This window comes from Puma concolor, chromosome A1 (assembly GCF_028749965.1).
Source record: "Puma concolor isolate L17-30 chromosome A1, mPumCon1.1.hap2, whole genome shotgun sequence".
In the NCBI taxonomy this organism is placed as follows: domain Eukaryota; kingdom Metazoa; phylum Chordata; class Mammalia; order Carnivora; family Felidae; genus Puma; species Puma concolor.
In genome coordinates this window covers 199,620,667-199,647,193 of record NC_141667.1, presented here as the reverse complement: position 1 = coordinate 199,647,193, position 26,527 = coordinate 199,620,667, and the positions used below count along the sequence as shown (strand labels likewise).

Below are 26,527 nucleotides of genomic sequence, written 5' to 3'. Positions count from 1 at the left end.
TTTTTCCCAGTTTAGACTTTCCCAAAAGATATAATTTGTCAACCATGCACACTTCTTAAAATGTATTTCATTAGAGTACTATGAACAGAAACAAACAGCAGGCATTCAACAACCCTTTAGGGCATTCCAAGGGGGAAAAATATATGTATGTGTATCTATATATGTGTGTATGTGCCTGTGTAAAGAGATAGATGTTTGATAGATGAATATTGATATGTATATCTGCAGAAATGGAATCCAAACAAACCTAAGGGATTACTTGATTTAAGAAAGAATGATAAATATTTAAGCTGTCTTGGAGGAATTACTCTGACATTGGATCTTGGGATTACTTCTCACATCAAACTCAGAGGATTTGGTATCTTGTCAGGAAACTGGAATGAACCATGCTTACATGATGTTAATCATGCATTTAATCATTCTTTTGTTGCAAGTCCACTATAAAATGAAAAGAAAAACATGCAAGTGTTCCACCCACCCCACCCCTTCACATCTGAGCTTTTTAAAAGAAGAACAGGAGTTTAGATGTGTTCATTTAGGGGGAAAAAAGTTTTGGGCACCTGAGTGGCTCAGTTGGTTAGGCATCTGACTCTTGATTTTGGCTCAGATCATGATCTCATGGTTTGTGAGATCGAGCCCCACGTTGGGCTCTACACTGACAATGTGGAGCCTGCTGGTGATTCTCTCTTCCTCTCTCTCTCTGCCTCTCCCTGGTTCTCTCTCATACTCACTCTTTCTCATAAATAAATAATTAAAAAAAAAGAATAAAAGTTTTTATTCATCTAATTTTAAAATAATACCTGAAAACAAGGAAAATTTCACTTAAAGATATGATTATTCTTTCAGAGATGCTATTCAGTTATTTAAAATTATGTTCTGGTTTCAGATAATTACTGAACTTCAACTCCAATATAACAGAAGTGAGACAGAATTGAGTTTGGAAGCTTCCTAATCATGTCATATACATGCTAGGAATCTAAGAGCTAAAAATTCTACTAAAAACACCACAATGGTAAGGTTGATGATATAACTTAAAAACAAAATTTTAGTTTTGAACTTCAAAATTCCACTCATAAATATTATCTACCACCACTGCTGCTTTGGAAATGAGGAAACTATAACTCATATTTGATATGAAAATCATAAAGCCATATGGTTGTTGGGGACAGAACAGGTTTTACCACACAAGTTCAATATTCTTTCATTTGATATGAAATGAATTTTGCTCTTGTCACTCCTTTTGTTGTACTTTAATTTTATAATTAAAAAAACATTGGGGGCGCCTGGGTGGCGCAGTCAGTTAAGCGTCCGACTTCAGCCAGGTCACGATCTTGCGGTCCGTGAGTTCGAGCCCCGCGTCAGGCTCTGGGCTGATGGCTCGGAGCCTGGAGCCTGTTTCCGATTCTGTGTCTCCCTCTCTCTCTGCCCCTCCCCCATTCATGCTCTGTCTCTCTCTGTCCCAAAAATAAATAAAAAAACGTTGAAAAAAAAAATTAAAAAAAAAAAAAAAAAAAAAAAAAACATTAAGGGGCGCCTGGCTGGCTCAGTCAGAAGAATATGTGCTCTTGATTTATTGATCATGAGTTTGAGCCCCGTGTTAGGCACAGAGATTACTTAAAAAAATTAAGGCTATAAAATAAAGCATATATTAATTTGAATACTTAGACATCAAGTTGGGAAATGAAAATCAGTATACATTTTGAAAGATTAAAATTTAGAGAAGTCATAGTTAGAAAAAAGAGTCACCTATGTTGCATGTGAAAGTACAAACTGACACAAACCATGGCTCTAAAAATCATGTTGCAGGGTCACCTGGGTGGTTCAGTCCGTTGAGCATCCGACTCTTGATCTTGGATCAAGTCATGCTCTCATGGTTAGTTTGCAGGTTCGAGCCCCACACTGGGCTCTGTGCTGGCAGTGGAGAACCTGCTTGAGATTCCCTCTCTCTCCCCCTCTCTCTGCCCTTCCTGTGTTCTCTCTCTCTCGCTCTCTCAAAATAAATAAACTTTAAAAATAAAAATCATGTTATATATGTTTCTTTTTACTATGCACCTCTCCCTTAAAAAAATTATTTAAAAAAAATAAGATGTGTACTCTATGATGATGTGAGGGTTAAGAGTTGTTTCTCATACTTTCTTTTTTTTTTTTTTTTTAATTTTTTTTTTTTTTTCAACGTTTATTTATTTTTGGGACAGAGAGAGACAGAGCATGAACGGGGGAGGGGCAGAGAGAGAGGGAGACACAGAATCGGAAACAGGCTCCAGGCTCTGAGCCATCAGCCCAGAGCCCGATGCGGGGCTCGAACTCACGGACCGCGAGATCGTGACCTGGTTGAAGTCGGACACTCAACCGACTGCGCCACCCAGGTGCCCCTCTCATACTTTCTTAAATAGAAATTATATATGTGCACATTTTTAGCCTATCAATTCAGTGGAATATTTAGGAGTCATTAAAAAGCAGTCATTATAAATTTGGGTCACTTGGTTTTCAAACCCAAAGAGAAAGTATGCTTTAACTTCAACCACATATGCAGGAGACTTCTTCTTTTTCTTATTTTTTAAGGTGATTTAATAAGTAGAATAAATATTTTAAAAATTTAAGTGAAGCTTTTCATGCAGAAAAATATTTTCTACACTTATTATGTTTTGACATTTATTATACTTTGACATTCTAGGGATTTTATCAGTGTCTTGTTGAAAGAATAATGGATATGGTTAACATAAAAAGATGCTACTTCTTAGTTTTCCACATTAATATAGACCTAGTAATGTTATACCCGTATGACCAATTGCAATATGCCTGATTTTCCTGCAATTTGTTTGAGGTCATACAGCATTTCCCTAATTAGATAATAAGGATATGCATTTATAATGTCCCTTGATGGGTTCAGGACATGCTACCCCCCAAAATATGACATCTTTGCATACTGAATATTTTAAGCTGAAGAAGTTTGAGAAAACAGCTGAAAACAGGAAGTTCAGTCTAACCTTACTCCACCCTTCTCTGAAATAGGTCATAAAACTCTCCCGTGAGAGGTTCCCCCTCTATACCTGGAAGAACAAAGGATCCTTATCTCTGAGAACAAAGGAATGCTGGAAAGAATCAGAACCAATAGGACTTGCTAAGTTTCCCCTGGTTTACTACACTTACTTTACACTCGTTGATCTCTCTTCACCACTCATACTCTTTGATATCTCTCCACTACTGTCCACTTTGCATGAGACCTAGCAGAAAAATACTCAGGCCTGTTTCTCTGGGTCTTCATTTTCTTATGAAGTCTCCCATGTCACATAAAACTTATATTAAATAAATACATGTGCTTTTGTCCTGTTAATCTGTCTTTGCCAGTTTAATTTTCAGATCCACCTAGGGACCTTAAGAGGGTGGGTGGAGGAAAACAACTTCCTCTCCTACACCTATCACCATTATACTCAGAACAGACACAGCATATCCATATTAAGTAAATGAATCTATATCCTCAGTAGCATCGTTGCCTATTAGTGGTGTTGAACTCTGCCTCTCAAAGTGATAAATGGCTAAAGCTTAAAAAACACTTAGGGCTATCATGCCTTCCAGGGTTATTTGCTGTCTTTCTTTTCCTTTTCCTTTTTTAGCCAAGAATTCCAGACAAAATCTTTTCATTCATATATCTAACAATTCTACTTTACATTGTCCCTCAATTTAATTGTGGGACACGTCTGTTAACGAGCAGAGAAACATAATTCTCAAGTTAAGTTCTAAATCAGGACTGTCCAGTAGAAGAGGTAAATTGCATACATAATTTTAAGTATCTACAACAGTCATATTTTAAAAGTTAAAAGAAATAGGTGAAATTAATTTAATAATGCAGTTTATTTTACCCAATGTATACAAAATACCATCTGTTAAACATGAAATCAATTTAAAATATTAATGAGATCCCTACAATTTTCATGTGTATGTGCACTATCTTTGGAATGACTGTGCATTTTTACACTCACAGCACATCTCAGTTTGAACTAGCCACGTTTCAAGCACTCAGTTGCCACATATGGTTCATAAGTACCCTATTGGATACACAGACTTTACTAATGTAAAAGACAATTTCTCTTCCCACAGCAGCCACTCTGTAGCCATGCGATTTTGTCTCTTTTAATTTTTCTGGGGGTGAGGGGGAAGGGGGAGGAATTTTAAAGAATAAAACAAAGCCACCAGAGTTAAAAAAAATAAAAAAACAATAAAACAAAAATCTGAATGTATTAACTTCTCAGGCTAGGGAATGCCTGGCAATGGAGAAGTGGGCCATGTAGGTCACTGATTTAGGGAAAGAAGTCCAGGGTTTGAGGGCTGGGCCTATATAGAACAGAGAAGGTGGGATTTTGCTCAATTTATGCTAACTAAAGATGGAAAGCTAGCTCCATGGATTGAATCGCATGTGTTAAGTCTTGTCAGGATTTAATGGCAATGATACCCAGGCAGAAAAGTTTTCAGTTACTTCCAATAAAGGTTTGTCCTCCTTAGGTCACTCAGAGCCCAAAGTTCTTTACTACTCTATTTTGGTAGAACCAGTAGTGGTGACACAGCATTCAGTTTTGATAGCTCTTAGTTCCTAGGCAAATACCTCAATAAGCAGCACAAACTTGTTTACAATAGAATAACCCAAGACATCAATGTAAGACAAGCATACTAAATACAAAATAAGGCTAATTATTTTCCAATTTTACATAGCTTCATCACAAACAATACTATTGATAAAATCAACATATATTTAATAAATAATACCTCATTTAAATTTTCTTTAAAAATGACTTCAAGTATTAGATAAGAGGATATTCTAGAATATGATTTTTTATGTAAGGTGTATTCATTAAAAGGTTTTTTTTTTTTTTTTTTCAAAAAGCAGTTATCAACATAAATTAGCTTTGCATGCCACATGGTATATGCATTATACTAAGGCTATACCTTACATACAAGGATGCCTGATATGTGACCTCTATTAATGTACAGAAAAGAGAATATTTGTTGTGTTTAGAAAATTAGGAGCTACATAAGCATCTGCCTGAGCCACCCTGACACCCCAGGAGCTTCATATTTATTACATTTAATTACAATGCCTTAAAAGGTGGTCATTTTACACACGAAGAAACTGAAATTCAGCAATATTAAACAGCCTGTACCTGTTTCTACAGGTAAGTGGCAAAGACTGCATTAGAATAGGTATGTTTGATCCCAAACCTCAAACTCATTTCTGAATGGTATGTTACTTACTTTAGAGTCATTTGGCAAAAAATTGAAGCAGAAAAAAAAAAAAAAAGGAAAAACAATCTTCCAAATATTTGCCAAACTGGTGCATTTAATTCATCAACAGCTATACATGTAAGAACATCAAATATATTTTAAATCATCTCAACATGTTAGAATATGAAGGACTAATCCTATCAGAATATGTTTATGCCTTACTTTCTTGTCATCTCTTTGAATTTAAAACTTGCATCCTATCCATTTAGAAAGGTCTCTAAACTAAGTTGAGTTGCACAACGCTAAAAGCAAGACAAGAGACCCCAAATGCTTGCTTACACTAAGTCCCATGTCTCCAAACCAAGACTTAATTACAGTTTCAGCTCTCCCAGTAATGGAACCTTAAACCAATCAGCAATCACCTGATCAGCACTAGTGAGGTAATCTGCCTGACAGACCCCTGCCATCCCCTAAAGGAAAGTAAATTTGCAATAACCAACCCACTCTTTTACCCAGTATAACTTCTTTGTTCCTGCTCCCTCCAGCCTATAAGTCTTATTTTGCAAACTCCCCTTAGCAACTTGCTGCTACAATGGATATGCCTGATTAGAATCACTTCTTGCTCAGATAAACTCTTCAAAGTTTTAATATGCCTCAGTTCGTCTTTTAACAGTTCTGATGTCAGAGGAGAGAGAACCAGGGAGCCCCCCACCCTGCGCGCCGAGACCCCAGGAGCAAGGAGCAAACTCTGGCGCCCTGAGCTGTACCTGTTGCGCTCCGGAACTGGCTGCTTTCTTGTGGTCCCTGGAGGTGATGGGAAAGTCCCGCTTGGAGCCCAGCTCAGCAGCTTTTGCATTTCGAGCTTTCAGGCTTTACTTGAGCAATTCTTGTTCTCACCGGGTCTGACTTAAGTACAGGACAGGCTCGGACTTAGAAAGTGGGTTGGGTCCAGGGTCGAACTGAGTCCGACTTAGAAACTGGGCTTGGTCCAGGGTCAGATTGGTTCCGCGGTCACACTGGTTCCGATTAGAAAGCGGGCTGGCTCTGGGGTCGGACTGTGCCCGGCTTAGAAACCGGGCTGGGTCCAGTGTCAACTGGGTCCAGGTGCAGACCAGGTCCGACTTAGAAACCGGGCTGGGTCCAGGGTGAGACAGGGTCCAACTTAGAAACCTGAACGGGTTCAGAATCAGACTGGTTCCGACTTAGAAACTAGGCTGGAGGGAGGGTGGGACTAGGTCTAACTCAGAAACCAGGCTAGGTCCAGGGACAGACTGGTTCTGACAGAAACCAAGCTAGGTCCAAGGTTGAACTGCGTGTTACTGAAACTGGACTAGGTCCAGGGTGAAGCCGCAGGTACCTAAGTAAAATTTTGTTTTAAGGTTGAACAATCAGGTTAACCTTACCAAAGATAGTCCTAAATTACAGTGGCCATAGGGGAGAACTTTTAACCATCTTCAATAAACAAACATTTACTGAGGTGCCCTAGAGAAAAAAGGGGTCTCAGCCAAATACTCACCATTAAGGATAGAAAGAAAATTATTTTTCCCCCTTTACAGTTTCTAGTGACCAGGATGAAACCCACTGGGACAGCCCTGTCACTTTGGAGCCTGCAGACAGGATCCTGGGAAAACTAGCAGAAGCCAGCAAAAGGTGAGAATTCTTACCAAAGTCAGCTCTCCCATATCTCTACTGTGGTGCCTGGTCAAGGAAAAAAAAGGTAAAATTTCATGTTGTCCCTTCCTTTCCAAATTCAGATTGGCAGGCAAAAGACATTTGTATGAATTAGATCTTTGAATTGTGACTTGTTGATCCTTTCATTCCCAGGAACATCTATTGCCCTCTTGCTCCTTTTTATATCCTAATAACTTGAATTGGCAACCAATTCCCCCCAATCAGGTTGGGGACCCCCAAAACATAGCCAAACAGCAATGTGAGTTGCACCCCATTTGCAGCATGGTATGGCTGGACAGAAATGGGAATTTTAGTCCACTTGCAGCTAGGGTCCTACCGACTATTGCCTACTCTTGGGAATTGTCTAAGGCTTTCTTTCTTTTGGTTATCTTTGGGAGTGGTTGTGGATCTTGAGAGAGTAACATCCTTTGCACTGTTTTTTGGAGACAACCTCCTGCTTCCAAGAGGTTGTTCAATATGGCCAGGAATGTTTACTGTTTATCCCAGCTGAAACCTGACAAGATATTTGAAAGATTTTCAGTAACCAGAAGCTGGCCAACTTGGCAGCGGATAGTCAGAGCCTAATAGTGATCTGGGAAACAAAGGCAAATGAAACATTTAATTTCATACTGTCTACAGCCCATTGACATGTCCTTGAAATAGGCAGAGTGACCTTCCACTAGGAACTTAGCTGCCTTGATGATGACACTTTGCTAACGACAGAGGCAATCTTAGCCCAACCCTCCAGGATCCTGTAAGTCTACTTTAATATATAAAAAATCCTTTGGAAACTTCCTTTATCTATATAACTCCCCCCACCCCCCACGCCCCGGCCAAGATACAGGTTGGAAATCATACTCCAAGCTTATGGCCCACTGATATACATATGAAGGGTCTCATGACTGAGGTTTTCCTAGACAGTAATAAAAGTCCTTTTCCTAACAGTAACAACCCGCCCCCCCCAAAGTTCTGGAAACCTTGCTTCCAAAATTCCTTGGAGACTTAGGCCATCTCTGATTAAGTCACCTGTCACAACCCCAGCACAGCTCTTTCTGCCCACAGGTCCTGTCCCGTGCTTTAATAAAAATCACCTTTTTGTGCACCAAAGAGGTCTCAAGAATTTTTCATGGCAGTCACCTCTGGACACCCACCCCTATCATTCCAAAACCGCATCAGTAGGACTTACAGCCTTTTCCACTAGTTCAAATGAAACGATGTACCCAGTTTATCTTTTAACAACACAAAGCTTCCTTCCTTAAATTCTTAAACTTTCTTAACATTTTAAAGTTGGGGATGTTACTACAGCAATGTTTTATAAAAACTAGAGCTAAATAAAACCACTTGATTCACATTTAATGTTCACTTTTTAGGCATATAATAAAATGCGTTTAATTTATAATTTCATAAAACTAGTATTACTCATTATAATTGCTATATTAGTTATATTAGTAATATTCTAATGAATTTCTTCAATGACTGCAAATATCCTTTCTTTCACAAAAGATATTAATGAAGAGAACATCATATATGATAGTAGTATCTTTCTCCATCCCCCCAATTCCTCCAAAATTGCAAATAAACAGAAGTGAGTTGAGGCAAGGGCAACCCTTATTTTCTGTTTTGGTGTTCAGTGGTGGAGAAAATAACAACTTAACAGAAGAAAAAAATTTGACGCACTATTCAGTTTGCAATTGTTTTAAAAATTATCAAATATTTTGTAATTAATGACCTACAAATTATAAAAAATCCAATCAAAATCATAGGTTAATAGGATTACAACCTGCCTGAGAAAGATCAGGCCACTGGCACAAAAACAGACACTCCGATCAATGGAACGGAATAGAAAACCCAGAAATGGACCCACAAATGTATGGCCAACTAATCTTTGACAAAGCAGGAAAGAATATCCATAGAATAGAGACAGTCTCTTCAGCAAGCGGTTCTGGGAAAACTGGACAGCGACATGCAGAAGAATGAAGCTGGACCACTTTCTTACACCATACACAAAAATAAACTAAAAATGGATGAAAGACCGAAATGTAAGACAGGAAGCCATCAAAATCCTCAAGGAGAAAGCAGGCAAAAACCTCTTTGCTTGGCTGCAGCAACTTCTTACTCAACACATCTCCAGAGGAAAGGGAAACAAAAGCAAAAATGAGTTATTGGGACCTCAGCAAAATAAAAAGCTTCTGCACAACAAAGGAAACAATCAGCAAAACTAAAAGGCAACAGACAGAATGGGAGAAAATATTTGCAAATGACATATCAGATAAAGGGTTAGTATCCAAAATCTATAAAGAACTTATCAAACTCAACACCCAAAAAACAAATAATCCAGTGAAGACATGGGCAAGATACATGAATAGACCCTTTTCCAAAGAAGACATCCAGATGGTGAACTGATAACATGCAAACATGCTCAACATCACTCATCATCAGGGAAATACAAATCAAAACCACAATGAGGGGTGCCTGGTTGGTTCAGTCAGTTAAGCAACTGACTTTGGCTCAGGTCATAATCTCACGGTTCATGGGTTTGAGCCCCACGTCGGGCTCTGTGCTGACAGTTTAGAGCCAGGAGCCTGCTTCAGATTCTGTGTTTCCCTCTCTCTCTGTCCCTCCCCTGCTCGTTCTCTGTCTCTCTCTGTCTCTCAAAAATAAGTAAATGTTAAAAAAAAAAAAAAAGCACAATGAGATACCACCTCACACCTGTCAGAATGGCTAACATTAACAACTCAGGCAACAACAAATGTTGGTGAGGATACAGAGAAAGAGGAACCCTTTTGCACTGCTGGTGGGAATGAAAACTGGTGCACCCACTCTGGAAAACAATATGGAGGTTCCTCAAAAAATTAAAAATAGAACTACCCTATGACCCAGCAATTGCACTACTAGGTATTTATCCAAGGTATGCTATTTCGAAGGTGCACATGCACCCCAACGTTTATAGCAGCACAATAGCCAAAGTATGGAAAGAGCCCAAATGTCCATCGATGGATGCATGGGAAAGAAGATGTGATATATATCTATCTATATCTATATCTGTATCTATATCTATATCTACACACACACACACACACACAGACACACACAATGGAGTATTACTTGGCAATAAAAAAGAATGAAATCTTACCATTTGCAACTACGTGGATATAACTAGAGGGTATTATGCTAAGCAAAATTAGAGAAAGACAAACATCATATGACTTCACTCATATGAGGACTTTAAGACACAAAACAGATGAACGTAAGAGAAGGGAAGCAAAAATAATACAAAAACAGGCAGGGGGACAAAACATAAGAGACTCTTAAATTTTGAGAACAAATAGAGGATTACAGGAGGGGTTATGGGAGGGGGGATGGGCTAAATGGGTAAGGGGCATTAAAGAATCTACTCCTGAAATCATTGTTGCACTCCATGATAACTAACTTGAATGTAAATTAAAAACAAAAAAAAAGAAGGATCAAGCCAGTTTCAAACCTGCTTAACTTGCCCTTACTTCCCAGTCCACACTGAAAATGAGCAACTTGCTCCTCTGACTAGCGCTTTTCACACTCTGTAATAGACAAGCTCCTTTCTTTCTGAATTTGCTTTTTGCAGACCACAAAACTTCTTTATGGTAAAGAAATCATTACATGTATTTACTGTGAGGAAATTTCCTCTAATTAAATTCTTCTTCTTCTTTTTTTTTTTTTTTTTTTTTTTTTTTTTTTTTACCCTTATGGAGGCTAAGAATAAACAGTACTAATGGGAACAGACTTAGGCAGATTAATTGATTTTAAAAAAAAAGCCAGTGGTGCTAATTGCTCTGCTTCTCTGAAAAGTCCTAGGATTGTCAAAAGCAGGGTATATTCATAGGAATATGTTGGGCATGTGAATATCATCCATCGTTCATGTTACATCAAGTAAAAGACTAAGAACCTCTTTTGACAGAGACCATTAAGCTTTCTTCCATCTCTTGTCATTCTGTGATCCAGAATGCTTCAAGAGCATTCTGAGTAATTGGCAGATTCTTGACTTTTATCAAACCTGCCACTTACTATACAAAGATTAAACAAGATATAATACATTGTAAATACAAAAATGTATCTTTTAGATAAAATATGATTGCTTTCCATGTAGAGGTTTTTAATGGCTACATATTAGTACTTTGTTTTATTATGGGTCAAATTAAGGAGTATTTACCCCTTGATTCTGTGCATATTAAAAAAAATGTTTAGGGGCGCCTGGGTGGCGCAGTCGGTTAAGCGTCCGACTTCAGCCAGGTCACGATCTCGCGGTCCGTGGGTTCGAGCCCCGCGTCAGGCTCTGGGCTGATGGCTCAGAGCCTGGAGCCTGTTTCCGATTCTGTGTCTTCCTCTCTCTCTGCCCCTCCCCCGTTCATGCTCTGTCTCTCTCTGTCCCAAAAATAAATAAACGTTGAAAAAAAAAATGTTTAAAGGCACCAGTAACAAGACTTCCACCTGATATTAGGTAATGCCAAGCATAACTATTGTGAAGAAAAAAAGAGGTCCATTTTACCTTCACAGTTTCCAAAAAAAAAAAAAAAGTTCATTTAAATCTGCCAACAGGGGCACTGGGTGGCTTAGTTGGTTAAGTGTCTGACTTTGGCTTAGGTCATGATCTCATGACTCATGCGTTCAAACCCCAAGTCAGGCTCTGTGCTAACAGCTCAGAGCCTGGAGCTTGCTTCAGATTCTCTGTCTCCCTCTCTCTCTGCCCCTCCCCTGCCCAGGCTTTGTGTCTCACTCTCTCTCTTTCTCTCTCTCTCTCTCTCTGTCTGTCTCTCTCTCCTTCAAAAATAAAAAAAAAAATCATTAAAAAAATTTAATAAATAAATAAATCTGCCAACAGATATTATGAGGTTTGTGAAATCAGTAACATTGAATGTAAACAGAAGTGGCCAGCCTTTCACTGTTAAGTGTGAAAAGTATTAGCACTTTACAGTTTGCATGAAAGTTGCCTTTACTATTTTTAAACTTTTCCTCTTTAGGTTCACAATTGTTTCAGGAATCTACCTGCTGTGCTTGTTTTTAATGATTACATAGAACAAGCAAAACAACTGTTTTATATTGAGCTTTTCCTACTTCACCTAAGCACTGCAATTGCCACTGATTAAATTATGCAGAGGACGTGGAGAATCATTAGATTCAGTCTTAACGTATATTTCCTCTTTAAATTATGCATCTTAATAGCTCTCCTTTTCAGAAAAAAACATTGTGGTCTGTAGTAGGTATTTCTAAGTATTTGTTCACTTTAGCTCTTGAATGCAAAATTTAATAATTACATATAAATTGGTTCCTCCCCCTCCACCCCTCCCCACCCGCACCCCCTTCTGGCCACAGCGTTGACACTCAAATTATTGTTTGGGCAATGTTAAAATGCAGATTCCTTAACCCCACTTTCCAGAGATTCTAATTCAAAAGGTCTGGAGCAGTAATCTGCATTTTTATCAAGCTCTAGGTAGTCTGGCATATATTTGACGAAATGTCATTCTAGCAAATTGAAGCAATAATCTTAACATTCAAATTTACATATTCATTCCTGTTAATTTCCCAAGCAAAAGGCATTTTCTCTTCAGAGATTTTTCTCTTTAAGGAAAATCAACTTCCCTGCCCAGCCCTCTATTCCCTGGGCATAATAGAGAAAACAAAAAGAACCAAATTATTAAATAACAATAGCATGATCTGTTTTAATAGATTAGTAATCCCATTTCTGTTTCATGCCTTGACCACTGCAGTCATTTTCTTTTAAAAACATGAATGACCACCACCCTCCAAATCACAAAAGATGAAATATAAAAAGCAAAACTCACCAAATACTATAAAAAGCCAATGGATATTATTGTGTAATATAATGTTCAATTCTTAGAATGACAAAATTTTAAATATTAAAACTTAGTTCTAGTATTGGCAAAATCAATGGCAAGACTAATATGGTAGTATCAATCAAAGCTAAATTCATCATAATCTTTTATCCAGCAACCTTACTTTTAATAATTTTTCCTAGAAAAATAAAACACACTTATTAGAAGTATATCAAGAAAAATTAAAACAAACTATTCAATATTAAGAGAATGCTTAAAAAGCATATGATTCAATGACCCACTATCTTGGTTAAATTACCGAAGGAAGTTACAATATGGTAATGTAATTGAGTTCCTGCTGAAAGCTATAGAGTTTTGCAGAAGGCTTATTTCAGACAATTGAGAGATGTTCCTTTGAGCAGAATAGGAGCCATTGCTGACCTCATGATATCAATCCCATATTGTTGACAGTGGAGGTGGGGTTCTGCATGCTAGAACCAAGGGGCAGGAAGGGAATTTCTTACATAATATACTTCCAAAAAATAGTTGTGTTGTTATGTAAATATTCCAAAATTTCTAAAAAGAAGCATGTGTTCTGCTATGTAATAGTAAATAATAGACAAATGTATCTATTAGCTAACTAGCTATCTCCCTATAGTAGTGAATATTGTGGAGTAAAATTCAATATAAGAGAGTTATATCTTGAAAATCACCCAAGAGGATATTTATATCCTGAAATACCTACAGGTAGTTTCATTTATAAGGTTATCCAGGGGAAGAAAACTCATGACAAGTACTATAGAATTATTCTACTCAACAGTAAAAAATATAAAAGTCAAGCAAAATTGAGAACAACTTGGAAAGATGTATTGCAACCTAGTATGTCTTTAATATGTGATTTATAATCTCTGAATAAAAAGGAATTAAGAGTATAAAATTTTAGTATTAATATGTAAAAGATTATTTTGAACTGAAAAAAAGAAGAAAGAAATGCTTTTATGGAAACTATGATTCTTAATATATATTAGTTTATTCTAACATCTGAGAACAGGAGAATCCCCTAGAACCTGATCAGACATTGTTAAACTGAGCTGCAGCCAGAATTTGGTTGTCCTAAATGTAGACATTTTTTCAGTGCCTTGCATTGTTCCAATGAGGAATGGATCAGTTGTCCTGTATACTCCTATTTGCAATCCCTTAGTTTATTAGTGTTATAGACCAGAAAAAAACAAATGTAACTTTTTGTTTAAAATTAAGTGCTCAGAAAAAGATAGCCAAATGACACCAAGGAGTATAATCCACCTATGTGTATCATTTTCAAATTTTTAGTTCTTTCCTTTTGAAGCAGTTTGTATTGCTCAAAACTTCTCAATTTAGTACATTTGTTTCTCTTGGGGGAACAAGGTTATTGTTCTTGTGGGTGCACAAAGAGGAAGGTTATTGAATTCAGTTATGAAAGAATGAAAGAAGAGGAAAGGAACTGGGAATGTTTTGATTTTCCATAAACATAAAATGGAAATAAAAAAATCCTGACAGATGTAGCTTTATTAATGTTGACTGGGTAAGGTACAAAAGGATTCTAGGGCCTTCCCTTCTATACTATTTTCCTTTTATTCATTTATTTATTTTTATTTTTTAGAATTATTTTTTTTTTTTTTTATTTTAGAGAGAGAGAACATGCTGCAAGAGTGGGAAAGGGGCAGAGAGAGAGAAAGAGAATCCCAAGCAGGCTCCCTGCTCAGTGTGGAGCCTGACATGGGGCTTGATCCCACAACCTTGGGATCATGACCCAAGCCAAAATCAAGAGTCAATTGCTCACCTGAGCGAGCCACCCAGGGGCCCCTCATTTCCTTTTAAATCCCTACTTTCTTATATAGTATAACATTTGAGTTAATTCAATTAATTGTTTGAAGGAAAAATGTGATTTTAAAAATCTGGTTCTCCTAAGGAAGGGGAGCAGAGAACCTAGGAAGCTTTTTCAAAGTTGCTTTGCCATCTCCAGCTCTAGCTTCTCTATTGTAACAATCCATTGTTCCTTGAGGGACTGAGAAAACACTAATGTTTTCTTTTGTACTTATGACATGCACATTTCAGAAAGTTTCCTAAAATCTCTCCATTTTTTCCCCCTCTGGTTAAAATTCCATCACACCTTACTGTGCTATAACTCATCATACCTATTTATTTATTTCTGTGCTTTCTTCCATATTTTCACACACAACCTGATACACTCTCTGATTTAGATTTTTTTTAATTTTTTTTAATTGTTTATTTGTTTTTGAGGGACAGAGAACAAGCAGGGAAGGGGCAGAGAGAGGGAGACACAGAATCTGAAGCAGGCTCTACGCTCTGAGCTGTCAGTACAGAGCCCCATGAGGGGCTTGAACCCACAAACTGTGAGATCATGACCTGAGCTGATAGAGGATGCTTAACTGAGTGAGCCACCCAGGTGACCCAACTCTGATTTAAATTTTAAAATTTTCTCAACACTGTACATTGTTTTACTTACTAGCAAATAAAACACTCCATCTGAATATTTTATAATCTTTCAAACTTTTTTATTTATTAAGAAAATAATGATTAAGCGAATGATGATACTGTGACCACTACTATTAATAAATAAAAATGCCAATACATCATGATATGCCAAAAGTGTAAGAAAATCCTACTCTACTGTGTGGAATACTGGCCAGCCCCATTATATTGGGGCCAGATTGGAGAAATTTAGAATTTAGAATTTAGAAAGAATTGACAAAAAATATTGGCAAAGCAGTGATAAGAATGTAATATTAATATAATTTTCACAAACAAAAAGCTTTAACCTAAATTAAAAGTGTAAAGAAAAAAGAATAGTTAAGATATGCAAATGTGTTGATTGTCCAAAGCATTCCACTTATAACATCTATTTTCCAACCATGTCAAAAAAGAAATGATGAGTATAGTCATTATAATGAGGAAAGAAAAACATGTTGAGCACATTCTATATGCCAAATACTGCTCTAAGTACTTTACCTGCATTATTTTAGCTACAGATCTCTTATAGAAAAGAATAAAAGCAAATCTCTTATTTGAAAGAGAGTCCATAGATGGAGATTTAGCATAGTAGAGCATTTGCTTTGTGGAAATAGATAATGTTCTGTACACTTGTGAGAAGCTATGCCTTTTTGGTATGTGGATAACTGGAAACACTCATCCTTCTTTGGTAAATCAAAGAGCTGTGTAATGAGGTAGTAGAAGAAATCTCATTCAATGGGAAGGACTAGTGAGCTAAGGGGAAGACAGAAGTTTAAATCAGCAAGCACTACAAAGCACAGGTGCCATTAACAGGCAAACTAGCGAGGCTGTGGGAGCACAGAGTGGTAACACAGGAGCCGGTGGTATACCCTTTCAGTCAGGAAGGATTTCTCAGCTGAAGTGCTTTTTAAACCAAGAGCAAAACTATGAGGGAGGGAAATAGTGTTCTTGACAAATGAATCCACATCTCCAAAGTCTTCTTTAGTTTCCATGAAAACTATTAATAGAACTGATCATAAAACTTCATGAAACAAAGCTGCTTTTCCAAAAACTAAAGAGAAATGATACTACATCTTATTCAAGACTGATCACCAGCTACACTCAATGTATGTACATTATACAGTTTAATTTTCCTATTCAAAGTAACATAAGATGTGTTTATTACCATTGCTTCAACCTCTGAGAAGTAAACGTGCACAAAAATGACAGAGTTGCTGTGTTTAATGACTGATTATGTCTGATTAATATATCCAGAATCTGAATTCTTCCCACCACCTTCATTGCTAAACATTTCTTGCCCGGTAATAGAAGAGCCTTCAATGAGATTGTCCTATTCCTGAAATCGCTCTCCTGTGGTCTGTTCTCAAAAGAATAAGCAGAATAAAGACCAAAGTGAGATCGTGTCACTGCTCTGCTCAAAAATATCAACAACCTTTAATTTTATGTCATGCCCTAAAAGATACCTGCTCCCACCCCATAATCATCATCACTCATCAGTCTCTGCCATTGTTTCCCACTACTTTCCGTCACTCTCTTTTCTCCAATCTCTCTGGCTCCTTGCTATTTATTCAATGTGATAGAAATGCTCTTACCTCAAGGCCTTTGCCCTTGTTACTTTCCTTCTACCCCTCCCTTTGCTTCAGATACCCATTTGCCTGCATCCTCAGCTATTTCTGTGTTTGTTTTTCAACTGTCATTTTAATGAGGTGTCCCTGATCACTATTTTTAAAGAACGACTAATCTCACCTCTCTGGTACTTCTTATTCTTCAGCACTCTCTGCTTGGTTTTTCTCCTAGCACTTATGACCACTTGATAAAAATCTTACTTTTATTTTCGGTCTCATCCCTCGCGGATATAAACCATTTGTAAAGGGATTTTTGTTTGTTCTCTGCTAGATCTCTGGTGTCTATTATAGTATTTGAAACATAGTAGATACTCAGTAAATATTTGTGAATGAGTAAATGGATGACACTGACATTCTTTGACAGATTTAGATTTAAATTCAGAATCACTTTTCTTCCCCCCATTTTTCCTACTCGTTATCTCTCAAGTCTTTGATTCTTTTGTCAACAAGTTTCTTTGATATTGCATTTCACTCACAGCTATTAACTTTTAATATTAATATTTAGGGCATCATTGTTTTCCCAGTGGAATTATTATAATACATACTGAACATGTTTGTGCAGTCAACCTACCCACCTTTAAAAATGCACTATGTGTATATTAATTTAGATATAGTTCCAAATGCTAATTCTTTCTAAATGATAGTTCTATAGAAATGCCTAAAACTTTCCACTGTCTTTCCATTAGATAAAATACACATTCCAAAGCATGACATTTCAGGCCCCTAATGATGTAGCTCCTTACCTGTTATATTCTCTATGTTCCTGATAACAAAATTACTTGACTTTCCTCCAAGTGGCTGTGATATCAATGGACATCAGCACCCAGATCGCCTTCACACTTTTATAGGAGCCACAGTTGGGTGTAACCTTTAGTCGCTGCCCATTGACACGGAAGCCATGGTTCCTAGGGCTGCTTCCTACCAAAGGCTCACATGGCAGAGGGACTAGTGCCAGTGCCGAGGCTCCCAGCTGCCCCATCAGCCTGGCCACATTTTTCTCAGACCTGCACGGAGTTCTGAGTCTCTCCTACCCAACCTCCCTTACCTACTCACCTTTCACAGATTTGAGAACATGAATTGGTCTGTAGGTTTTGTCTTCTCCAGCCCCCTCCTCCTTATCCTTCAATAAATCTCTTGTAGGTCTTTTCTGATCCTGTTGCCTGCTTCTCTTGGAAAATTAGGATGTGATTGATGATCAAAAATGGTAATGTTTTTCAGCCAGTCTTTGCTCTTCCTACAATGCCTTCCTTCTCTTTCTACTGGTCTAAATCTTAACTTGTCCATAAGATGGCAAACTCAAGGGCTATAACTGTGCCTCATATATACCCCCCTGCTCTGTAATCTTTCCAATTGTGAACTTCTTTAAAAAAATTTTTATTGAAGCTTTTCCTGTACAATATCTTATCCTCCCATTGAATTTCAAGCCTCTTGATGGCAGGAACCATGTCTTATTTATCTTCATATAATGTAAACACAGCACCTTGGAAGTTCAGAAATTCAATATGTATTTGATGAATTTGATTGCCGAAGGTTCTTTATTAGAAGGGAGTGAGGCTAGTATATCAAAATAAAGTACTATTTATGATCTAGAGCCCCTCTTCACATTTACATCTAAATCTTTCATAACATTCCAATAAATCAGAAAGCAATTCTCTATTACAGTTCTGCAGTAGCCAATCTGGATATGGTCCACAAATAAGAAACTAAGAAAATATCACTTTACAATAGTGGACAAAGTCCAAGGCTCATGAGTGGTTAACAAAGTCTATGTGTAAGTAGTATAATTACCATCTCCTAAAATATGTTAGATAAACATTAAGGATCAGCGTAAGGGGACCTGGAATTAAGGATTTTGGAAGAGTACAAAGGCAAGGTAATTAAGATACATTTATCACGTAGGAAAGAAAGGGTGTAGTAAAAAATTATAATACTAAAAAAAGGATAATATTCAGAAATCTAATCCTGTTTATCACTTAAAATATGATGAAATGTATGAAACATAAAATAGTTTCTAAATGTGTTATCTTAAATAGGAAAAGAAACACTGTCTTGGTAAAAAAAAAATTACACTAATTTAAAATATGATTTTATCATTCCTAAATCATTGTCAAAGCCCTCAAAATTTTAACTAAGTACCCAATAAACTGTAATAAATATTTTATTCCTGTTCATATATTTCACATAGACTTCAGAACACCAACTTTGGGATTTTAGTGGAAAGTGTGTAAAAAAGCTATTTGAAATCAAAACTTTCAAAATCAATTCTAATGGACATATGGCTACATTAGCAACTTTTTTTGCCTAGTAGTCAATGTTTAAAGGTCCCTATTTATGCACTACTCTGGCCATTTATTAAACTATATTTCTATGAAGTGTTAGTTTTCAGTCTCATGCCGTTGTCATGTAACTGTGACCACTTTCTGCATTAAGAAGAATTAGCAAATCAAAATCAATAAAACAATTCAGGATTTCAGAAGGAATTAGAAAATAAAAGCAAATTATTAATATTTAGGCAAACAGCTTTGAAATCCACTGCCCAATGTTAACAGCCTATTAGGGTATACTCAGTGCTGAGTGGATAACAGAAGTTTCCACAAAAGCATAACCTGTAAATTAAAGCCCATTTGTGGAGAATATTTATTTATATTAGGTATGATACATATATCACTACATAATAAACACATGAAATTATTTGTGTGTGATCTTATTATAAAATCTAGTGGAATAAATTTCATTAGTTTGCAAAAAGTACAGTAACTTTTTGATTAGCAAACCATTAAAACATTGTCAATCAATCTAACTTAATGTGCAGTGTTCTTATATTAAGGTAGTCGTGATGGTAAAAGAAATCTCTGATTTCATTTTGGAAAAAAAATACCCATACCTAATTGTCCTATAGTTTAAACCTTGTTCAGTTTATTATGCTGGGAATAGCAACACTGACACAAAATGACAAGGATATAGAGAACATCAGTAATTCAAGAATGAATCATGTGTAATAAATGGTTATTTGTGGTGATAATACTTTAAGCAATGTGATGATTTTTGTTTCTGTTGTTTTGTTGTGCATTTAAGCAAGTACCATCTGTGGTTAATGACAGTCTCATAGAACAGGATGTTGTTTTATATGATTAATTTTGGGGTATGTTGAAACTCTACAAATGTAATCTGTATTCACTTCCCTGCACTGCGAATCTTCTGTTTTTAAAATGGCAAAATCCTGTCCTACCTTTAGTATTAAAGTTATTATTCATATCTGAAATGTAATATTTCTACTCTACTTAATAGTTTCCTGGAGGCTGACTGGAACTAGAAGTTTATCTATTTTACTTTATCACATTTCTCTTAACTTTTCTTTTAATCAGTGATCCTGTTTGGCCTATAATTTAGGTCATGTACACTCACGAATTTTGCTTAATTTTGCTTAACACTTCTCTGAGTTGTGGCTTAATTTTTAAATAAAACTTCACCAATAATTTCATCTTTTTAGGCTCTACTATCCCTTAATTTAGACTTCCCATTTTTTTCTCAGAACTTGGGGAAAAAATATCTAATTAGAAGTCCATTTTTACAAATGGTACATTTTATCATTCTCATGTCTGTGTTGCTTCTTCGAAACAATCACAACTATATATTCTCAGAGCTATGCCCATTTGCAAATTCCTAAATATACAAACCAAATAATTTTACAGTGCTATGTTTAGATAAAATTTCCCAGAAAACTTCTGAAATTCTACATTTTCAGACTTGATTTCTACTTGTTCTTTTGTTAAATGAAAACTCAAGTCTAAAAAAATACTACAATGTCTCTGGAGCTTTCCAATGTACCAAGTAATTATTCAAATTAGATTATAAAGCTAAAATAAAATTAATGACAATGATCTTGAATCCTGGTTAACCAGGAGAAAGGTTTTCTTTTTTTAGCTGGATAAGATTAAAGATAATAACTGTATAAAAAGTACAGTTAATCTCTATGAATTGAAAATATATTCTGCATCTCATACAACAGAATATACAGATTAATAATTTATGTTTTATTAATATGCATGTATTACCTCTGTTGAATTCCATTTTATAAAGTTTTGCATAATTAATGTGGTATTTTAATCATGTTACAATAACAGAAGTCAGTCTGGAAACATAACTGGGTTAGGCACATTTAGTGATGTCTAGTGGGAAGCATTCTTATATCAGCCTTAAATAACTAATTAGAGAGAGCAACAAAAAATGTGTCACTAGCATTATTAAGAAAAGAGGGTCTATATATTAATTTAAAATATCAACCTACAACTGGGAAAAGGAAATTGTGACTGTTTAAAATAATGTATATACAGAGAATATCAGGAAAGTAATCAGTGGCTTCTCATTATTAAGTATCATTATGAGACATCATGAGCCCAATATAGTTTTTTTGTCTTTTTAAATCAAGAGTGTTGTTCACCCAGTAATAAGAAAAAAAGTTGACAAGGAAGTGGTCAGCAGAAAAATGAGCACAAAGATCTCCCTAAGTGAACATGTCAGAGTATATATACATCATGTTAGTTCGAGACACGCTGAGGGTTGGATCCACGCAACACCAAAGAAGGCTCTTTTGAAACCTGCCCTTATGAGATTCCAAATATAAACATGGCATAACTCAATTTATTACCGTGCCTTGGGAACACTCATTTTGAAACAGGTTGACAATCTAGTTTAAACGGTAATTTTAGTCTGTTTTAATTTCCTAACCCATACAAACTCCATCTAAATGTAGGACCTCTATTTAAAGTTCATGCCCCAATAGTTCCTGGTAGATGTTGTCATTTAATCTCATAATTGGGAGTATATTTACTGATTGGAAGTTATAAGTTTTATTAACACATACCCTCACTGTGGGGGGGGTCAAAATTATAAAATTTTACTCTCTGTGTTTTCCTTTCAGAGGAAAAAATCATTCTATGAGTGAAGACTTACACCAACAATTTAAAATGGCTTCCTGATGGAAATATTTCCCATACAAAAATAATCAAGGTAGTGTTCTATAAATATTGCCCTTGAGAATCCTAAGGAGGTTTCTATTCTCTACAAGGAGCAATATTGTATGTCCTTAAGGAAAGATTATCAACAACAACAACAAAAATAACTAAAGAAAGAAAAGATAAACAATATACACATACAATGTGCTGGCAATTTTCAAATATATGTAGAATATTGCTATATGAACTATAAAGGGAAGAGTTAAAAATGAATTAATTTTGCTCTCTAATAATCATCATTGACAAACAAGTGTTGGAGTCTTAAAGTTTGTCAATATTCATTTCACACTAACAAGGTTGTAAAGTGCTTATTCTATTAGGAGGCACCCATGATATAAAGATAAATATTTCTAGGGGCACCTGGGTGGCTCAGTCGGTTAAGCATCCGACTTCAGCTCAGGTCATGATCTCACGGTTCATGGGTTCAAGCCCCGCATCAGGCTCTGTGCTGACAGCTCAGAGCCTGGAGCCTGTTTCAGATTCTGTGTCTCCCTCTCTCTCTGCCCCTCCCCTGTTCACACTCTGTCTCTGTCTCAAAAATAAATAAACATTATAAAGAATTTTTTAAAAAGATAAATATTTCTCAAATAGGGAGAGATGAAATATTGAAGGTGCTTATTTGATTGAAAAAAATACTTTGAGATTTAGCTCATAATATATTTTATTTCTGTAGCTAATAAGCAATGTTCCAATAAATGATTTCACCTCTTGACTGAATGAGCTTGTAGAAAGGAACTGACAAATGCAAATGACCTGTTGGGGGTAGACAAATCTCCTGATAGAAATTAGTATTTTGTTAGCCTAGTTAACAAGAATGAATGCCCCAGAACCTCATCACTTATACAGATCATTTGTTAAAGTGAAGTTTCACAATCTGTAAGGTGAAAAACAAAGCAAAACAAAACCCTCTTTGACCTCAAAGAACCCCACTAGCTAATCCTGTGAGACCAAGCTAGATATAATCTACAGTTTTCTTCCTTCCTCCCTCCCTTCCTCCCTCCCTCCCTTCCTTCCTCTCTCTCTCTCTCTCTCTCTCTCTTTCTCTGTCTCTCACTCTCTCTCTGTCTTTTTTATTTTAGCGAGAGAAAAAGAGACAGAGAGAGAGAGAGAGAGAGAGAGAGAATCTTAAGCAGGCTCCACACTCAGCATGAAACTGGATGCAGGGCTCAATCCCAAGACCCAAGTCAAAATCAAGAGTCAGGTGTGTGGGGCACCTGGGTGGCTCAGTAGGTTAAGTGTCAGACTCTTGATTTCAGCTAAGGTCATGATCTCATGTCTCATGGTTTCAAGCCCCACATTGGGCTCTGAACTGACAGTGTGGAGCCTGCTTGGGATTCTCTCTCCTTCTCTCTATCTGACCCTCCCCAACTTGCATGCATGTGTACACGCTGTCTCTCTCTCTCTTTCAAAATAAATTTGAAAAACTTAAAAAGGTTTTAAGGGGTGCCTGGGTGGCTCAGTCGGTTAAGCATGAGACTCTTGGTTTCAGCTCAGGTCATGATCTCACAGTTTCGTGAGTTTGAGCCCCTCATCGGGTTCTGTGCTGGTGGTACAGAGCCTGCTTGGGATTCTCTCTCTCTCTCTCTCTCTCTCTCTCTCTCTCTCTGCTCCTCCCCTCTCATACTGTCTCTGTCTCTCTAAAAAAATAAATAAACTTAAAAAAATTTTTAAAGAAAGAATCGGATGCTCAAACAACTGAGCCACCCAGGCACACCTCTACAGTTTTCTTTCTAATCATCTTTATAATTATGGGAAATAGTAACACTCTACTCAGACAAATTCTGTGTAGGTATTACTGTGGGTGAAAAACCATATATCCCCTATAGACTGTTCAGTGTTTTTATTTTATAAAAGAATTTATTCTTTAGTTATAAAACATCTTAAATCGTGTAACCTGTTAACAAATTATCTATACAGGCAGGCTCATTTATGTATCTTTTATATGTATGAATTTTAGTTACCTTAATTTAAAACACACCAGTCTCCCGACAACATGGCTCAAATTTCAGTTCCCACAGTGGCTAATATGCAGTCTGTAAAGTTACACAGCAAAAAATTTGCTGCTAGCTGTTCAGTCCACAAATCACTATGTATTTATCAGTGACCAATGTTGGCACTTCTTTCAAAATGCACAGAGATCGAAGCATATAGTTCTGTTGCCTTCTGTCTCCCAGTGATAAACCCACATGACATTGTGCATAAATGGGCGACTGAAAGAGGCAATTGGCCAACAAAGGTGAAAATGCAGGAAAGAAACAAAAAGTGATAATATCACAAGTAAAATTTGGATAGAATATAAATGAGTTATAGAAGAAATAACTGAGTGTAGGAATATTGATCCTGGTACTGTTCACAAGACTCTAGATCTACAGCTAGAGGAACTTAGTGAAGGCAAAACTATTGATGTAAATGAACAAAAGAGGCTGTGATAGAAAGGATGACGATGTCCCAGAAGAAATGACCTTGGCAAAATAATGGAACTCTCAGAGGCTATTCAAAACATTGAAACTGCAAATGATAAAATGTTGCTAGCTGATCCAAACTTAGAAAGGAATATGACATTTCACCAAGACATAGAAAAGATGCTTTTTCTGTACTCTAAGTTATATGAGATGAAAAAGGCAAGCACTGTTTAAACTCCTCTTGATAAGTTTTTTTTTTTTGCAAAGAAAAAACAATTTAATCCTCAATGTTTCTGACGTTTTTAATTATAGTGTACTAAATAAATATAGGTTTTACTATTTGTTCACTTCTCTACACCTGTATAGCCATTAGGAAGAGAGTTTTCAATGTTTGGGGAAAAAAAGTGACAGAACAGTTGTATTTTTCCCATCAATTATTAAGATCTCTTTGCAAAGCTTCAGTTACCAGTCATTTTTAAGGTCCTTGCCTAGTGAGTAACACCAGGACTGCCTGTATTTCAACGAAGAGGCTTTACTAGTCCCTATGCTAAAATCCTCCACTAGGGTTCTTAGTTGGAGGCCTTAAAAAAGTATTTGATATGCTCCACGAGAGCAAAGATTAAAGGATATAGGAATAAATCTTCTTAGTACCAATTTTACAAATATGTCGAAAACCCCATTTTATTCTAATCTACAGAGAGAAAGGTTTATACTTTCTAATCTTCCTTAAGAAATAAATTTTAATATAGTAAGTAATTCAACCATTACTAAAATATAAATGGTAAATGCAAGTTATAAGCGTTAAAAATGTTTTCAGTGCTCATCTCTTAGTCTCCATGAACTGCAGCATGCTGCGGAACTGTAACACATTCTCCCTCCGAGCTTTGTTCTTCTCAATTGGCAAACATCGGCGGTCCATGCTCCATCCTCCTGTTACACACACTTTACTTATACAACACAAGCCAACACGGTTTTTCTTCTGATGTCTTTTGGATCATCGTAAGCATCATAGACATTTTCATCAGCGATGCCAAGAGAACTGGGAATATGTTAGTTTACTTTTGCTTCCTCTGTTGCTTAGTTGGCTGCTTCTGCAGCAACAGAACAAAAAGAGGATCATGCATGAAATACAGCTATTATTTATGAGAGAATGGCTGGTTTTAAAACAAGATAGATGGTTAGTATTCCGTGGATATTCCCCCACCAGATTGTAACAGTTCTGAATGAGGTTAAACTGTGAGCCAAGACTGTCAAAATTTTCTCTTGATATAGCACCAAAATAGCCTGATCAGCCCAAAAGCTGCTGAGCCTCACTATTAGGAATTGCAGTTACTCTGCAATGTGAAAGATCGGGGATTTGGTCTATTTCATCATTTGGGTTTTTTTTTCCCCCTCCTAGAGTTACTGCCTAAAACAATAAGAATTTCTGCTTGAATGGCTTGATGTGACATTTAACTCTAGTAGTGTAGATGAGGTCATAGTGTTGTTTAATGTACTATATTAACCCATGTCTCTTGGATCTCAAATCATTTTAGACTACGGTTCACTTTTAGAAGTGGGTATGCAAACACATTGAGATGATATCCTATACCAAGATTAGTCTGCAGGCCATCCATTCATTCACCAAATTTTATCAAACATCTACTATGTGCCAGTGATTTAACTTGCATGGACAATTCAGTAGTGACAAACAGGTTTTTTTCTTTTTCTTTTATATCTTCTTCCTGATTTTTCCTTATAAGGCTGATATAAAATAACGTACAATTTTGGCAAAAGTCATAAGGAAACCCTAATGATGAGCTAAGTATCTCAGCTAATAATGTTTATTCATGTCTTTATTTTCAGCTAATAATGTTTAAACTTTTGACAGACTGGCCACTTGTTCTCCTCTAAAAAGGGACACTTATCCCTATTTCCTAGGAGGTCTTAAGACTTGGGCAGAATTTGCGACAATGTGGATGGAACTAGAAGGTATTGTGCTAAGTGACATAAATCAGTCATAGAAAGACAGACATCACATGATTTCATTCATATGTGGAATTTGAGAAACTCAACAGATAAACATAAGAGAAGGAAAGAAAAAACAAGATAAAAACAGACAGGGAGACAAACCATAAGAGACTCTTAAATACAGAGAACAAACTAAGGGTTGCTGGATGGGAGGTGGGTGAGGGGATGGGCTAAGTGGGTGATGGAGATTAAGGAGGGCACGTATTGGGATGAGCACTGGGTGTCATATGTAAGAGATGAATCACTGGGTTCTATTCCTGAAGCCAAGA

At 36.5% G+C, this 26,527-nt stretch overlaps 1 protein-coding gene and 1 long non-coding RNA gene across 12 annotated transcripts in view; one reads left to right on the top strand and one right to left on the bottom strand.

Annotated features, from left to right (window-relative positions):
- The window catches only part of PCDH9 (protocadherin 9), a 929,525-nt gene that overhangs the window by 760,496 nt on the left and 142,502 nt on the right, over nucleotides 1-26,527 (bottom strand). The gene's annotated exons all lie outside the window — the stretch shown is intronic.
- Nucleotides 1-26,527, top strand: part of LOC147584712 (uncharacterized) — a 128,657-nt gene that overhangs the window by 948 nt on the left and 101,182 nt on the right. Inside the window, exon 2 of the long non-coding RNA XR_015252665.1 lies at nucleotides 6,774-6,867. This is a non-coding gene — a long non-coding RNA (uncharacterized LOC147584712). The remainder of the gene's footprint in view (nucleotides 1-6,773; nucleotides 6,868-26,527) is intronic.